The 17,890-nt window shown below is 38.1% G+C and overlaps 1 long non-coding RNA gene across 1 annotated transcript; it reads left to right on the forward strand.

The window, feature by feature from the left end:
* The first annotated feature begins 939 nt into the window (after nt 1-939).
* On the forward strand, nt 940-8,110 carry LOC114000126. Its single transcript, XR_005564490.1, has 2 exons — nt 940-1,099; nt 7,768-8,110. It is a non-coding gene; the product is annotated as an uncharacterized LOC114000126 (long non-coding RNA).
* Nucleotides 8,111-17,890: the final 9,780 nt, after the last annotated feature.

The raw sequence follows: 17,890 nt of genomic DNA on the forward strand, positions 1-17,890 counted from the left end.
GAACTCAACTCATGTAGGCTACTTGCTACACAGCATTTAGTGGTGACATGCAGGTGACTGGGGATTTTTCAAAAACAGGTAATTCTGAACCCTGATAGGCAAACACTATGATAAATATGTTTATTTTATGATATAGATCAGAACATAGCAAATAATTCTTCTAATGCCATAAGATGCATACTGAAATGGGAATGTGCTGCTAATACGTGGTTGGAAGACATTGAATGATGACACAACTATGGTTTTTACAATTAGGATTAATTACAAGAATTTCTGTCTGAACTGAGGAGATTATTGAAGAACTGTTAGGCAGAAAAATGAGGGCTTCTTTAATGTTGCAAACCTACGTCACCAGTAGTATGTGGCATGGGGAAAAAGACAAATGCAAAAGATGCAAATGCAGAAATGAAGGACATGCAAAATCTTTATGCCAAAATCTGGAAATTACTTTGTAAAAGGTGCTGCTAGATTCATCTAGAACGCCGTGGACAATTCTGTTTGTCCACGTTCAAGAACAATGGACTCAAACTACAAACACAAAAGATGAGTATGAAGATTTGGGAAAGAGACCCCAAGATGAGTTTGGCAAAATGAAAGCTGAGGTGTTTGTCTTTTATAGGTGCATGAAGGCAGGTAAAGATTACTCAAATAAACCAAAGCTCAATGTTAGTGCAAGAAGTAGGTGAAAAACTGGCCCCGATTCAAACCTACATTTGGAATTCAATGAAAGTTTATATGTCTAAGAGAAATTCTATGTTGAAATAACCTTTTTGTATTGGGATATGGTGGCTGAATTACCCTTAGTACCTTTGTACCCGATGTACTTATGAATGGAACTTCAGTAAGGTGCCCTCCATGACATCAGAGAACAAGACCCAGCGGCTTGGGAAGTAGTTCCAGTTCTAAGTCCTGCCCACACAACCTGTGTCAGTTAACTCTTAGCTTAGACTGTCCTGTCTCTCCTGACAGACGTGGTCAGACAGATACGTGTCCTGACAGATACGTGGTCAGACACCAGAATGTGGTTTGCTCACCTGCTTGATTTTAATGCTTTGACAAATATGCTGTCTAGTAGCTCAACATCTCATAGAAATTTCTGGTGGGTATTTGATCGTTAGAGCAACTGCTACAAAATCTGCAATACTGCAATTGCCAAATGTATGTTAATGCATTTTGATAGATTTCCCAAGGTTAACCAGAAATGATTTTGAGGTTTGAGGCTGATGATGCTGTGACTCATATTAATGACAAATGGCAGTAATACAGTTCTTGCAAGCAATTTTTAAGCCAGACACAATGCACAAAAGCCTAGCAGAAGATTTGACAGCAGGTAATGAGTTTACATTACAAACCTTAGATTAAGCTTAATGGTTGAGATGTAGATTTGGGGAATAATAATGGAAGATGAGTGCAGCCTTGCATTGTGGGGAGCATCTGCCTTTTGGAAAACCTTGAAGTAGATGAAGACATGGATAAACAGAGAAATCCTGACTGAGATCAAATTAAAAAAGAAACACTACATGAAAAGTGGAAGCTGGTATGGGCTTTCCAAAAGGAATATAAAGACAGTGCTCCAGTGTATTGGAATGGACATCGAAACTCAGCACTGAAATCGGTGACCAATGTGAAGGGCAACAAGATGGACCCCTGTAAAACTGAAAGCATGGGGAAGACTGAGGCACACAGGGCCTGTCTCGCTCTCTGGTGAGGCCTGAAACTTCTTCTGGCTGACACAGAATCTATGGGATGGAGCACTGCATCTTGTTGAGGAAGAAGAATTTAGGGAATACATAAACCAGTATACTGGCTGTAGGTGGGTAGGTTTTGGTAGTCGGGGGCTGCCGGGGGTCCCCTGTTAGGATCAGCCAAGGCTGCCCCATGTTAGACAGAGCAACTTCCAGCTGGCTCCAGCTGACCCACCACCAGGCACGGCTGAGCCCCACAGCCATGATGGTATTGCCTTGGGAACAGCTGGGATAAGGGAGGGCAGAATGGTCAAAGGAAAAGTGTGAGAGACAGCCCTGAGACCAGAGAAAGAAAAGAGAGTGCTGCATGGTGGTGAAGATACTGTGGCCTGTGGAAAACCAGTGCAAGAGGAGATGGATATTCCTGAAGGAGCTGCAGCTCCCGTCAAGACCCCACACTGGAGCAGGGGAAAAGTGTGAGGAGAAAGGTGCGGCAGACAGAAACAGCTTTGTACTGATGGTAACCAGTAGCCTCCACCTGCCTCTCCTCACGTTGCTGAAGGGACTGAGTAACCTGTGGGGATAATAAGTAGGAAGGGGTGGACTCTGGAGCGATGGAATGGAGCCTGGGAAGAGGTAGAGAGAAGGTGGTTTTCCTAATTGTGCGACTAATTTCTCTAAGTGTGTATAAAAGCCAGGTTTCCTTCACAGGTGTAAAGGGGAGTGTCTCTGCTCTACTGAATGGTACAACTCTCCCCATGCACAGCTGCTCAGCACTGACTTTGTCCGGGAGAAAATGCACTTGTCATGAAACACATGGGTAGTCTTTTTGAACTGAGTGAGGCTCAACCTACTCCAGCAAACCACACAGTCGTATACAAAAGCTGCAGAAGGCAGCATCCCACGCATCCCATGGAGTTTTCAAGATGTTTAGCAATTGAAAATAGAGCTATTAAAACTTTGTGAACGATCTGATATTTTGGGGGTAGAACAGGATGAGATGCAGAAGAAAGGTGTCCATTTAAGAGTCTGCTAGTATATTTTCTTTACCCTACTCTTTCTTAAGAGGTCTTTTCTCAGTCTTAGTTTTCATAGTTTTGCTGATGCCATGGTTTCATCCAGTTTGTTCTGAGCAGAAAGTGAGTGAAAAACTTACTGATTTTGAGCTAGGTTAAATAAGAAAATATTTTAAAAACAAAGTAACTAAGCTTTCTGCATAATATTTGTACTTTTGACCTTCCTAGGAAAATTACATATTCACATTCATTAGTTCTACTTTTTGTCATTTTGACAAATGTCAAATGTTTTTACTGGAAAAAAGCTTTTTGCAGTATTGAAAATTTTAATGGGTGTGGTAATGGAGAAAATGTCCCTTTTTTGACTTTATTTAGAAAGTTATATTTGATATCAGTGGACAAAATGAAATTGCTATTCTTTCTGTCCCTTTTTCTTCCTCTCTCTTCTACCCCTGGTATTCCAGGCTTTAATCAAATCCTTAATGTCACTTAAATGCAATTTGTATTTAACAGATTTAGGTTTCAGTTAAATACCTCTCAGTTATCTGAACTCAGTGATTTGGAGAAATGCTGTAGTAGAGCTTCTGAGACTGAAGGCTTAGAGAAAGCTCCAGGGCTCAACAGCTCTGAAATTATGCTGCTCTGTATGGAAAATGGCATCTTGCTTTCTCTTAGCAGAAAAATGTCTCACCAATTTGAATAATTGTATGTGTTTTGTCTTAAAGAAATTGTGTTTCATGTAAGATAATACTTGGGAAAGGTCAGATCATTACTCTCACTCGATTGCTCATTTAAACTAGATGCTTCCAAAAGGCATTTGGAAGAAAGTTGTGTCTGGGGAGGGAAAGTAGGAACTGAGAAATGATTTGTTCCTTTCCCAGATCTGCTTTACATCCTCATCCTTCTCATATTAATATTGGTTTCATCTATGGTCAGCTACTGCATGGTAAGAATATGTGCTATGTCTTTGGACAAAATATTTTTGTCAGAAGCTCAGCCTCTACACTTTCTGAGGCTGTCAGATGCTCTGTGTTGTTGCCAATGCACTTTGGAGTAAATGTGAACCAGCAGTGGTCAGTTTTTCTGCATTTACCATCACCACCAAACACCTGGGCATAACACTTCACCCTGTCTGAACTTGCAGCCCTTTTTAACTGTGCTCCTGCAGAGAGCCCCAGACAGATTTGAGCTCAATTGAGTGTAAAATAGAAGATGCAGTGAAGAACTGATAATTATCACACATTGAGCTCTTGGTTGCTGGTGCTGCCTAAAAAGTAAGAACATTTTTATTATGACTCCTTAATTTCTGCTACCTAACTTTTCCTGCCGATGTGGACATCTTCCCACATTGGGTGTACACTTAGGCTGAGTATTTTGGGAAAATTTGAGCAAAAAAAAAGCTCAGTCATTTCAGCAGAATGAAATTAGGGGAAGAACACATTGCTTGTCAACACTTTTACAGCCCTTTAGTTGTCAATTTCTAATGTACCCATGAGGTAAAGCAGAGATGCAACATTTGAGATGTGGGTTGGGTTTGTGACAAAGATGTGCCTTTTCTTTACTTTTTAAAAAAATGCTAGCCCAGTTTGGAGAAATGACCTGGAAAAATACTAGGTTGCACATGTTCTGTAGTGACTAGTGTACACATGGTGGGTAAATGCACTAGAATCCATATGGAGAGATGTTTCTCTATACCATCCATGGTGCATCTGAAAATTTCCTAGAGTTACTTTTCCTTATTTCCAAAGGTGTGGTGTGACTGAACACAGATATACAAAGCAAGGAGACTTTTTTCCCTTTTTCTTTCTTTTTTTTTTTTTTTCTCTTTCATAGGAATGCATAAGTTGCAGCCCTGGTATAGACATAAGGACAATTATTAGATTAAGTTAGAACAAGAACCTGTAATATATATTGGAGGGAAGAGCAGCAGCCAGTTTGTGCAGGCTTTGTATGAAAAATACGGGATTTGGGTAAAGAAGCTGAGGATAAGGTTGCTGTACTGGATGAGTAGAAGGCTGGAGGACCCTGTGATGCTACAGAGAAATTTAATTTGAATGTAAATTTGAGGGCAGTAGAAAGGCTGATGGGGGAAGGGAGTTTAAAGCCTTTGGGGAGAAGCTGAGAATTGGAGGCAATTTTTTAAGAAATGCTAGGATTCAGATCCCAAAACAGAAAACGAGTGATGAGATTGAGGATAAAATAAGGGACTGGGTAGAGAAAGAAACAAGTAAATTCAAGTACAGACCATTTGGGGATGGGGAGCAAGTGCAGTAGGTGCTGTGTGCATGGCAATATGGATTATCCACAAGTTGGGAAGTTGAGGGGAGAAATAGGGAGGACAAGAAATTGTGTATGTGCAAACCCTCCAGGCCAATGTGCTAATCTTGGTGATGGAACTGTGAAAAGTGGTACTATTCTTTGTTAACTGTGGGAGAGATTTTTCCCTTCCTGCTGCCATGTAATTTCTCCCCACCCTTGCAGGAGTTAGCCTGGATTTTTGAGATGTAGGCAAAATATGTAAAAGAGTGCTGTCAGTGTTTTGTCATGCTGGATAATATCCTGGGCTGGCCTGCTGAGTATGCTAAGAGTTGTTAAGTATGATAGGAGTTGTTTCCTAATTCTGTGCACTAATAAGATCTTATATTACTATTTCCCCAATGTGGAAATGGAGGTAATGCAGCCACCGATTTAGTGAGATGTTATTAAATTTACAAATGTATTATCCATAAAGTCGGTTGTCGTAATTCTGTGAAAAATACAATGCCATTCCTTTCTTCCCCAGAGCTGGATTTATGTTTTTATTATATATTTTCATGGGACTCAACAAATGAGAGCAAATCTAGGAAGCCAGTTATACTTGCCTTGCTTCTTGGCTTTTGATGGAACAGATGTAATGACCTTTACCTAGACTGTAGTTAAAATTGAAAATGTGCTCAGAACACTTTTATTTTAAATGTGCTGTCCTGTTTTCTGAAAAAGAAAGAAAACCTACTGAAGGTAGGGATTTTAAGGGTTAGTCAAACTCATCAATCTTTTCATATGCAGCACTGTGTGTGAAGAGGTTTTCTTAAGTTATTCTCAGTAGCAGAGAGATATAACTACTCTGTGGACTTGCTGTTATCTCCAGTTTTGAAAGAAGCAGCTTGATTTTCTGCAATTGTAATTTAAAGCCAGGTGGGAAATTCCTCCCATTGCTCTTTCTTCCTGTTTGAAACTTACTCCAAATTGCAACAATTTTACATCATTAAAAAAAACCCTACTTGTGAAGACTTTTCTTTTACAGTCTGTGTGCCCTTTAAGAATATTTATGGGGTTATTTCCACGTAGGTGCACATGTAACTCCCATTAACTTTAATGGGGTTTTAGGTGGATGCAAGAAGAAATTAATATAGAGTTACCGTGTTTGGAGGAAAGTGGACCAGTCCTTTATTCAGCTGAGATTTCATTAGAATTTCAGATGACAATTTTTAAGAGGGGGCTTGGGGGGGCCTATGTTTCATAATGTGCCTGTGGCAAAATAAGTGCTTAATCTGGCCAGTATGATTTCTTTTCTTGGTGGGATGTTCAAATTTGAAGTTGCGTTCTTACTACCAGTGCACTGAATGTGTCTCTTTTATTTTCTGTTAACTGGGGAAAAACATATTTCATTCTTGGCTTTTTTTTTTTTTTTTTGTCTGCTAAAGTAATTATAAAATGTAAATGAATACATTGTAAGCCAAATCTGAATTACAAATATTCTGTCCCGATTTTTGTGTGAGTGCTATGCAAATTGTGTTCATCTTCAAGAGCTGCGGACATGGATAGGATTTTGTAATAAGGCATCTGCTAAAGTCTCCTGGGTTTTTTTTAAAACTGAAAAGCTTCCACATTTCAAATTTGGAAAAGTTGTATATATACATACATATATACATATATATATACATACATATATATATGTATATAGGCTTATATACATATATGTGTATATATATGTATATAGGCATACATGCTCACTCTCTCTGTCTCTCTCTCTCCATATACATATATATATATATAAATATATATGTGTATATATATACCTATATGTGTGTGTATATATATATGTGAATGGTAATACTTTAGGGTAGCTCTTCTTTTATTTCAAAATCAACCAAGGTTTAGGTTGGATATTAGAAAAAGGTTCTTCCCCCAGAGGATGGTTGGGCACTGGAAGAGGCTCCCCAGGGAAGTGGTCACAGCACCAAGCCTGACAGAGTTCAAGGAGCCTTTGGACAATACTCTCGGGCAGGTGGTGTGACTTTTGGGGATGGTCCTGTGAAGGGCCAGGAGTGGGACTCAATGATCCTTGTGGGTCCTTTCCAGCTCAGCCTACTCCGGGATTCTGTGATCTGCACTCTGAAGGTGGTCAGTGGCAAGAGCACCTGTGCTATTGCAGACTTTCAGTTCTGTGGTTGCCCTGCCCTGAGCAGCTGAAGAGCTGTCTTGTCACTTCAGCTCATGGAGGTTGTGGTAGTGGGAGGTTTCTGTTGGTTGGTTTGATTGATAAAATCTTCCTTGTATCTTGAGCATACTCACTGATGTTTAGATGGTCTCCTAATTACAGATAGTTGATAGAATCTTCTAGAATAACTTAAAATGCTGTCACGGCTGCTTACAGCAACCCAGCTGCTGTTATGCCCATTGCAGTCCTGTAGATTCTGTGGGGGGAAGAATGCCTTCTACATCCCTTATCAATGACCTTAGTTTAATTACAAGTTTGCAGTAAAATTAACATTGTTCGTATGCAGGGTTTCTAAATTTTTGACCAAGATAGCTGAGTTTTTCAGATCTTGCATAATTTAGGAGTTATTTTTCATCTTAACACAGTGCAAAATATAAACATTGATTTAGCAACAATTTAAAGACTATGGAGATCATAGTTAAAGCAGTTAAATACGTAGAAATTAAGTAATAAGGCCATGATTTCTTCCAGTCTTTGAGTCATTGCTTTTTTTTTTTTTCTTAGAAAACATTGCACAAACATGACTTTGGCATTTGATTGAAGTGCAGTATTGTTCAGCTTCAACACATTCTGACATCTTTTGCAGATCAATTAAAGTGCAACAGTGTGGAAGCAATAAAAATGAAGATGTCGTTTTATCCTTAGCTTAGAATAAAAGGAAATGCATTTGAGGAAAAGGATGAAAGAGAAATAAGCTGTTTGAACACAGTCAGCATAACTTTTATGTATATATAAAGTTGTCTGATACTACTCCATGAAGTAAGAATAAAAGAACAAGTAGACAGGAAGAATTTACAAAGTAGAAGAGGAGGAGCAGAAGAATAAGATTATATGTGCAGTATCCAAGCCATCAGCCAGAAAGGACCATGAATTTGGTTTAGAAGTGAGAAATTGAAAAATAAAATCTTAAAAAACAAGGAGTGAATAAATGGACTAGCTATTGACATTTCTGAAAGAAAAATACTATTGTGACTGAAATGCTCTCTCTGAAGATGAAATCCCCGATCCTGCATGTGTACTTAATTATATAATCAACTTGAGCTTGTCAGTGGCTTTCAGGTGGATACAAATGCAGTGACTGTAAGCAGTCACTGTCACAAATGGGTATGCAAAATGAAAGACTTAGTGCTTACTGTGGGAGCAATTGATAATGAAATAGAAAGGATTTTTACTAACTTCCTTCTGGCAATTTTTTTAAGAGTATTTAATGGAAATATTTATGTGCTGATTTTATTTTCCTTAATAAACAAACACCTTTAGAAATAGTAGATGGATGTGAAGCTGTTTGATACTTAGTAGAAGAGATTGATGTGCTGAATTTTCTCCAGGTTTCTCCAGAAAGCTAAGTAGTTAACAGAATTACTGTTACTAAAACCAACTGTAAAAATATTTTTCTGAAAAAATCTGTAGGTTCAGCTGGAAATATCAAGAAAAAACAATAATTTCTCTTGGAGTCTACAAATAATGTGTGTGCTTTGAAACATAATACATATTCCCATTGCACCCAGTTATACTATCACACATCACTAAGTAAAGCTGATCATTAAGAAGGTACATTTTTCTATTATTAGGTTTAGTGACACGAGATTTAACTGGAAGCATAGGAAAAATACTTCATTATGATTTATATGTTTTGTTCTTTGTTTTTCTCTAGTAGAAGGTGCAGGTAATTTTAAAGGTTTCCAATGTGGAGAGGGAGTGACTCGGAGGAAGAACCTGGAATGATGTTATATATGCAGGTGGAAAATGACAAGGAGACAGCTTTAAATCACAGTGAGAACTGAGTCTGCACAGCCAGATCCGTGACCTTTGGGCAACAAGACTTTATTTGTGTTAAGCCTTGTTCAGTGCTGGTGTAGGTTGTGAGAAGGCTGTTATTAAATTTTTGGTTTTTCCTCATATCTTACTTGACATGGATTGTTTTAGTTCCCCCTCCATCAAACTATAACAGCACAAAGAAATGGTGAGCCTAGACTTGTGAGTACGTGTGTTTGTTTCTGGTTCTGATTTTTATCACAAACTGCTTCTTTTCCTGTCTCCTACCTATAAAGAGGCATACAATGTAAAAGTACTCCCAAACTCACAGCTTCCAGGCAACTGTGGGTGCCTTGGTTTTCACTTTTGCTCTGAGACAGATTAGAGGTCTGTGCTTTTTGTGGAGACTTTACAGATAATTTTAATTTTATGTAGTTTTGAAAGCTCTGAAACACAAAACGTCTCAAAAAATGAAGTTACTCCTGTCTATTCAGGTCTAGAGGGCTGCAATGTGAACACAGAAGTAGGAGTATTCTTATATCCATGCTCACTAGAGTAAGCATGGATAACTTTATACTCACTGCAAGAAGTTTTCCCGAGACCTTAGGTACTTCACTAAAATTCATTGATTTAAGATGGGCCATGTAGTTCGTGGGATTAGATCCTAATGACAGAAGTTGAACTAAATTATGCCCTAATAATTTGGAAGTTTATCCAAATTCTTACAGTGAAACCTCTCAGGGTGTGTGTGTAAATGTGTTTGGGTATTTTTGTGTGTGTGTGTGTGTGTGTGTGTACGTGCACATCTTGGTTTACTAGCCTTTTATACCAAATACCCTTTTAAGGAGATACGTTCAAATATAAAACTTCTTTTCCATGAAAATACAGCCTGAAGATAAGCAAGAAGCTCATCTTAAAGCCAAAGTTATATTTATCTTTTCTCCTGCCACCAACAGGGCTCTTGTAAGTACAGTTTTCTCTCCTGAAGATCTCCGAGGCTTAATAAGTCCATATTCCTCTGTTTGTCCTCTTTATTGTGATTATGTTGAAATGTTTTATGTTTTAAAAGCAAGTACAGGAAACTGATTTCAGAAGATCCCAACAGCAGAGGAACTGTGATTCCGCAAAACAATATACCAACTCATTTTATTATTCCTATACATTAAATAGTCTGCAGGTTGCCTGTCTATGCAATAGACGTTGCTCTACCATACTTGCCTTGTAGATATTTACATAGGAACTTTATAAAGCTAAATTTTTGCTTTTAAGAATCACATCTACTTCTCTTCAAAAAATATAATAATCCATTGTAATTTCAAATACTTTTTAAAACATGCAAGTTTGTTAAAAACAATGACTATGACTTTTTAAAATAAACTGATGATATTGTAACATATTGCCTAGAAGTATTAGGGCCTTGGGCTACAGGTTGGAACTTTTTTCTAACAAAATCCAACTTGATTCTTTTGTCCTTCCTTTTCCTCAGAGCTGCTCCCCATTCAGTTAGCTCCCAGCCTGTACCAGTGCCAGAGCATTTTCCTGTGCACATGGAGAAACATCCATTTGTCCTAATTTTTAATTTCATGAAGTTCTCATTGGCCAAATCCTCCAACCTGCCTAAACCTCTCTGAATGTAAATCCTCCCTATAACGCATGAACCTCCTGGTTTGAGATCATCTGCAAACTTCCTATAAGTTCACTGTGAAGCCTCCTCCAGACCACTACACAAAGTTTTTAAACAGGGAAAATCCCAGCATAGACCCCTGCAGTACTCCACTGTGGGTATGTGCTGGGAGTAAAAGTGGTGACTGAATGAACTCTGAAAGGTAAGAGGTTAAGGCGCTCAGTAGCCAGTGATAGAAATTTCTTCATGTTTATCTATTTTTTTCTTCTTTTCTTTCTTCTTTTTTTTTTATTTTTTAATATGTTCACACCATTTTCTAAATCCTAATCTATGACCTTTGTACTCAGTTTATTAGGTAAGACTTGCCACTGGTGCATCTGCAACCTTAAAGACTTTAGTTTATCACTTGACACTTGTGTAGAATATTGACCTGTCATCCTATTACCTCTTTCTGACTAATCTCAGCCCTTTGCAGCCAAAAAGACCTGTAAACTTGTTATAAACAAATAAAAATCAGGGTTCTTTGAATTACTGTTATGCTTTCTGTCTGGATCCCTTTTACCGGATGCAGAGACTTTGCTAGTAGGACAGGCAAATCTAAAATGTGTAACACAACTTCCTGATACAGACAGTCAATAATAATAACCAGTGAGCAACTATGCTAAGCATTAGTCTGGCATGAAACTAATGTGGGTAAAGAAATGTGTAAAAATTCTTTTGGTGTGTGTAAATGATTTTTACTAAAATTTCATTTTTTTCCAGAGTGATTATCTCTAGCTGCCATTATGTTTCTTTTGTACTTTTTTCCTCTTATAAAGACCTGGCATATTCCTCTGGAAGCTGAGGAATGAAGACAACTGTTAATTAAAAGATGAAGAATATTGTAAATTGGCCTGTGCATGAAATGCAGTGATAAAAATAGCACAGATATATTATGTAATTGGCTGTATGGTCATGCATGGAAATTCCTGAGTTAAACTAGTAAGTGCAATAGTGAAGAGCATGTAAAAACTCTTTAATTTTTAGTTCTTATAATTTTTCCAAAAATTTAGATTACTACCTCTAAATGAGTGAAGTTGTTTCTCAGCGGTAAAATCAGGTTGCAGAACTGCAATTATGTTACCCTGAGACCTCTTGAAAGAACTGAGATTTATTCTGACTTAGTGGGAGAATGAGGTTTATTGACTCCAGTGAGGGATAAAAGAGGTTGTATTGGCAAGGGAAGATGTATGCACCTACTACATATTTTAAATCACAGGGCAAATTGACTGATGCCAGAATTAATCCTCACTCGTTTTGTTTGTACTCTCTCGAATATTCTCAGGGACCCAAATTAAGAGGATGCTTTGTTAAAATACTCACTTTGCTTTTGTTCAAGCTACTTAATCTAGTCATTTGCTAAAGGTCTTTTAGCAGGATGGTTGCATTTTTCATGATAAGTTTCCATTTTGCCCTCAGTTTTTCTGGCAAAGGTTTGGAGTAGTATATCTCCTTTAAACAGAGCATCTATTGTTCAAAGAGATGGTCTCAGTAGTTTTGCCATTTTATTGTCTCAGCAGCACAATTCCACCTGGTTAGAGGGTGAAGGAGAGCATTTTCCAACCATTTCTGGATACCTTTCCTTTCCATTGTGGTAAAACAAATTTTCCTCCAAAGGAAATATTGGAGTCTTCCTCTTGAACATTCTGTGTTTATCTGACTGAGACTAAACAGCAACTCCAAAACTTGAGAAAAATGAGGTTTATACAGATCTCTTGCATCTCGCTGTACATGAATAGGAAATATCTTCCTGTTTTCCTACTCAGGAAAGACCTTGACGCCCTAATTTGCTTTTCAACCTTAAAAGCAGTAATAATATGAATTTCATAATGGTTATTTTTCCTGGAAGATTCACTGAGGAGCCTAAGAAGTTTTCCTTGGGGCGGAGGTGAGGTGTTGAAGTTTTTCAAGAGAGAGAGCTCTCATCTCTCTGTTTCTGATGCTTTTGAACTAAATAGCTGTTGGTAAAAGCATATTTTTGTTTTTAATTACTTCTTTAATTTCTTCTCCCTTTTTACAGATGTCATTGTAATTCCACTGCCTGTGTATCTGTCCAGTAGGAATGTGCACATCCAAGTCCTGTGGGCCAAATTTCTTGGGCACATATATGCAGAAGCGTTTTAGTTCCTGGATACTTTAGGGAAGATTGCACAAGTTACTGCATACCAAGGCCCTTATTGTATCCTCCAGCACATACTCTGCCTGGCAATGGGCATTTTCCAAGGATGTGCAGCTACTCTCACAACATTTCCTAGGGATTGCATGCACAGCAAAATTCCCAAAAGAACTCTGCAGGAGAACTCCTTTAGCAGTGGCACACTAGAAATAGGTTGTGCTAGAGGGGGTGGCCTCTCCCCTGCAGAGATAACTCTGTCTCCATCTCTCCCCGACTGAAGTAAGAACCTGCTTCACTCCCACAGTGAAAAGAAGAAATCTGCTACAGCATCTGCAAGCCTCTGGCTTAATACCTTTCAGAGAAAGTCTGGTTGCCCACCTAGAATTCCTGCTATGATGTTCTTGGCTGTGCTCCGAGCCCAGGGTTGGTAGATGTCCCGAATCTGTATAGCAACCATCTGTTTGGAGCCTGGGAGGCCATCACCAAGCACAGAGGTAACGTGCTGCAGACCTAATACACACAGCAGATGCCATTTTGTCCTTCAGCAGCTGCTCTTCACATTAACTGTAGTTTCTGTCAGCTAGGACACCCTCTTGCCAACACAAATCATACCTTTCCAAGTTATCTCCAGTACTGACCACAGCCAAGATATGTGAACATGAAGAGAAAAAGGAATGGTTTTTGCTTAGTGACAGAATGATGTCTAATGAAGACCAGAATGAAAAAGGCTGCCTTTCATGCCCCTTCCCTGGCAACCTTCCCTTTGTGTAGCAATGCATAAATAAACTGATTTTTGGCTAACATAATTCATAAGCTTTTCCAAAAGACTGACCTCGAGGGATGGGATGTAATGTAGTCAGGAGAGAATTACTCTTGGTCCACTGGAGCAGTTCCTGAGCAACATTGTTCCTATGCGGAATTGCTGGAGCTCAGACAGTGTGAACAATTCTGAATGAACAAATGAAACATGTTTTTTTTGTTACTGTATTCGGATTTACATGAGAGTAGGAAGAAACCATGCACAGCAGAGGGCAGGGCTGGGATGCTCTGGAGTCATGGAAGAGGGCTGTCAAACACTGGAGCGGACTACTGAGGGAGGTGGTGAAATCTCCATCCCTGGAGGTGCTCGGGAATGCCTGGATGCGGCACTTAGTGCTCGGTCTAGTTGACAAGGTGGTGACTGATCAAAGGTTGCACTTGATGATCTTGGAGGTCTTTTCCAACCTAGATGATTCTATGATTTTATGATATGGTCGTGCTATGGGGTATAGATGGTGTGGATGGACAAGAAGCTGGAGTGTAGAGGCATCAAACCTCAAAGTTACAATCTTTCTTAAGCTGGGCTCTGTGTGCTTCAAGAGTTTGTGTTGTGAAGTCCAGCAGCATATTCTAACCTGAATACTTTTATTCAGATAACCTTTGGGAGTTATCTAGAAAAGGAAAGAGACATAGCTTAGTTTTTCTGGTCATCCGTGGGGGAAAAAAACCCAAAAAAACCCCTATCAAAACATATAACAAATAACACTATGCCAAGCTCCCACAGCCTATAACTTAAAGGTTATAATATATTGCAGAAGAAGAATCTGAGAAGATTCAGTGAAGAAAAATGTATGCTTAGTTTTGTTCTTTGGAAATACCAGCTTTCAGCTACTTTTTACAATATAAGATTAAAAAAAGAGACTAATGAGAATTTATTTTCTACTGCAATTTATTTGATGGAAAACTCTTTCCTGTTTGGTGGGATATAGATGTGAAAATATGAAAAAAATAGCTTTGTGGAAAGTAAAAATTAAACTACATAGATACCTACATACATACAGTTTTTACATCACAGAGCATTTAGAAAGGCTACTTAAATAGGAAATATGCATATAAGAAATTAATTTCAAACAAAAAAGGCAGTGTATTTTTGGGTTTCTTTCTGTTTGATTTTCTTTTTTGGTCATGTTACAGGAGGAAAGCTGGAAGGAAGATAAAACAGAATGTTGGACTGTGACCAGAGGAGTGACGGTGTTTTGAATTTCTTCATGTTTTGATCCCTACAACAGAAGAGGAACCTTTGAAAAAGTTAATACAAATTGTTTTTCTCCCAAAGGCTCACAATCCAGGTAGGTCTTTTACCCGTAATGTAGGTTTTGAGAAATTGCCCATGTAAAGCAGAAGTCTGCTGCACAGCTGTTAAAAAACCTCAGATTTGTATGCAGGAAGGGAAAGTTCTTTTAACCTCCACAGAATTTGGAACTGATGTGTTATCATACTCTACATTTAGATCTCGGCAATGTCATAAATCGATGACAAGTCCAATATCCCAGTCTTTTGGATATGTTCAGCAGAAGACAATCTTTCCTGTTCTTTGGAAACTTGGGAGTCTATAACACAGAGAAAATGTAGAGTCTGTCTGAAGTCTTACATTGATATAACTTCCTGTAATTGCTGGGTCAGATTGAGTGGAATTATCACAGATATGTAGCATCTTCATCAACAGTATATATTACACACCTGTCATTTGGAATCATGCAATTTTTCAAAGGACAGCTTCAGACCACAACAACTTAGACATTCAGGGTTTATTCTAATTCCTTGCTTACACTTAGTATGAAAAGCTCTCAACTGAAGTAAAATAGATCTGGCCAATAAAATGTTTTTATATAATATACTTCTTTTATTATTTGTTAGCAGGCAGTAATCCTGCTAAAAAATGAAATATTTATGTAACAACCATTTGAGCATGGAAACTTATAGGGGAATGGTCACTATTTCTACAGTCATGTTTTCACTGGGATACCAAAATTTTGGATTAGCAGTAATTCACAACAATATTATATTTGGGATTGCAGGAACAAAAGTTCTGGGAACCCCCATCCTTTCTGAGTATTACTATTTCTGCCTCTCCTGTGATATAGTTCATGGGATACAGGGTTGGACAGTTGAAGCCAATGACTTCTGTTTAGTGGCCTTTTTTCTATAATGCTGGATAGTAAATCTCCACTCCTTCCCATGATAATTTAGGAGTGTCCCTTTCTTCATGTAAGTCATTCCAATTAATTGAAAAGATACCAATTGTATGCTTGCAAGATCAGGCTTGGGTATCCCTATATGCATTCCATTATCTTATTTGTCTTCTGTTTTCCTTGGCGGTGAAGGAAATGAGGCATACTAAATTACGGTCGTCATGTCCTTTCTTCCTCTCAATAGCTTCTGAATCTATTGGCCAATTTGAAAGTGGGTGGTGGAGGGTATCCCAGACAATTACTTTTCTACCTGCTTTATGAAAATGAGCGGCCGAAGAGATGGGAGATCCAAATTACTGTCGTTGCTGAAGGGATGGCAGGGAAGAGCGGAGCTGTGGTGTGTTCTCTGGCTGCAGCAGTGTGGCTGGTCATGCCCACAGTTACATGCAATTGCAACATATGTTTTCTTTTCCTCGGTTTCATAGTGCAAATGGCCATATGCTGAGCTTTTAAGCAGGGAGATGAAAAGCTTAGTGGACAAAGGCCATAAAGCTAGGGAAACACAAAGGATTAATGGAACCACTAGCTTGATTCTTGTATGAGGCTATCTTGTTGCTAATGTGTTCACAGCAGTAATTTATTAAAAATATCAAAGTAATGGAAGCCAATAAGATTTGGGCATTGAAGACTTGATAGTAAATCAAGTAAATCACACTTTTAATCGCTGTTCGGTGATTATTAATAATTTTAGAACTTTGCATTCTTTGGATGTTTGTCTTTGAGAAGGTCTGGCTTTCAGAGAACAAGGTGGTGCATATTGCTGTGACCTAACCATGGCTGGTTACAACTATTTAATGTTTACGACTAGAATATTACTCACACATGTATTTTTTATTGTGAAAATTTATTATTGCGTTTCAGCTGACTGACTTGCTGGAGTATTTCCCACTGGTACAAACTGCTGCCTTCACAGCTTTTTCTCCAGTGCCAGGCATCACACAGAATGTAAATGATGCACCTTCAGTGTGGTTGGCTTGCATCAAAATCAGTAACGTTGCCAGTCCAAGTACAGTTATTTCTTGAGGAGTTTAACATCTGGATTTTTTTCCTGTTCCAGGAAAATGCCTTGTAGATAGATACTTATCAGTGCAGGGTTCTGCTCATACTCAGTAGCTCCTTGAATGTTAATTAGGAAATACTTTACCAGATATGGCTTTCCATTGCAGCTCCAGTCTGTCTCTTTTTGATCCAGATAGGTGTAATTAATACCTTTACAAAGAAGGTGAATGATACTAGAAAGTTCAGCAGTCCCTGGGTATGAATTTTCATTTTTATCTGGTGTTTTTTTTTGTTTTCTGGACAAGAATGGCTGCTTCTGAAGATAATGTGCAAATCCTCATTCCATGCTATGCAACAATATGGTGATGGAAATTAAGATCTTCTTCAATTTGACTTGGATCAGAACTATCAAGAGTATACGTAGAATAATCATCATATATATATGACATATATGGGGTTCTATATATAATCTATAGGATAGCATGAGATTAAAAATATGCAAACAAGCTTTACTTAGAGTAGCTTTTCAAAATATAGTGTTACAGAAATTATATCACCTATACTTATGATAAAATATAGGTACATTGTCTAATGCAATTTTTTGTTAATTTTGATTATGTTTCTGGTAGAAATATTCAAATAAACCCTAGAAATCTGAATGCTTAACTTGCAAAAATCAACAGAATTGCCTTTAGGAAAGAAGAAATTAAATTAGTGTTTAGATAGAAGAAAAAATTGTAATTGTGTATTTCTCAAATTATGAGTAATTTCTGAAAAACTGTAATTTTTCTCTTAGAAATAAGATGATATGGATTCATGTATGATATGTAGCCTTCTGGTACAGGATATCTTCAAAAGATTTACTGAAATTCGTGTTGCAGTTGTGGAGGAAGGTCTTTCAGCCAAGAACTCTGATGGAAAGTGGAATAAAACCAATGTACTTTTGACTCTTGTGACTTAAACTATTGGTTATTGTGACTAAAATTATTGATTAATAGCATGCATCACATATATCACCAGGGGAAGCAATAGAATGGCAGTTATCCCTGATTAAATCTGAACTCAGAAGCTGTGATGCTCTGAGATTTTGGAGATAGTAGTCTTTGCACCTGTAAGTGTGGTAGGCAGACACTTAAACACCTAAGAATACTGTAAGATATGCCAT

The sequence above is a fragment of the Pipra filicauda genome, unplaced genomic scaffold (assembly GCF_003945595.2).
Source record: "Pipra filicauda isolate LSUMZ 115617 unplaced genomic scaffold, ASM394559v2 scaffold328_size813605_pilon, whole genome shotgun sequence".
Taxonomy (NCBI): Eukaryota; Metazoa; Chordata; class Aves; order Passeriformes; family Pipridae; genus Pipra; species Pipra filicauda.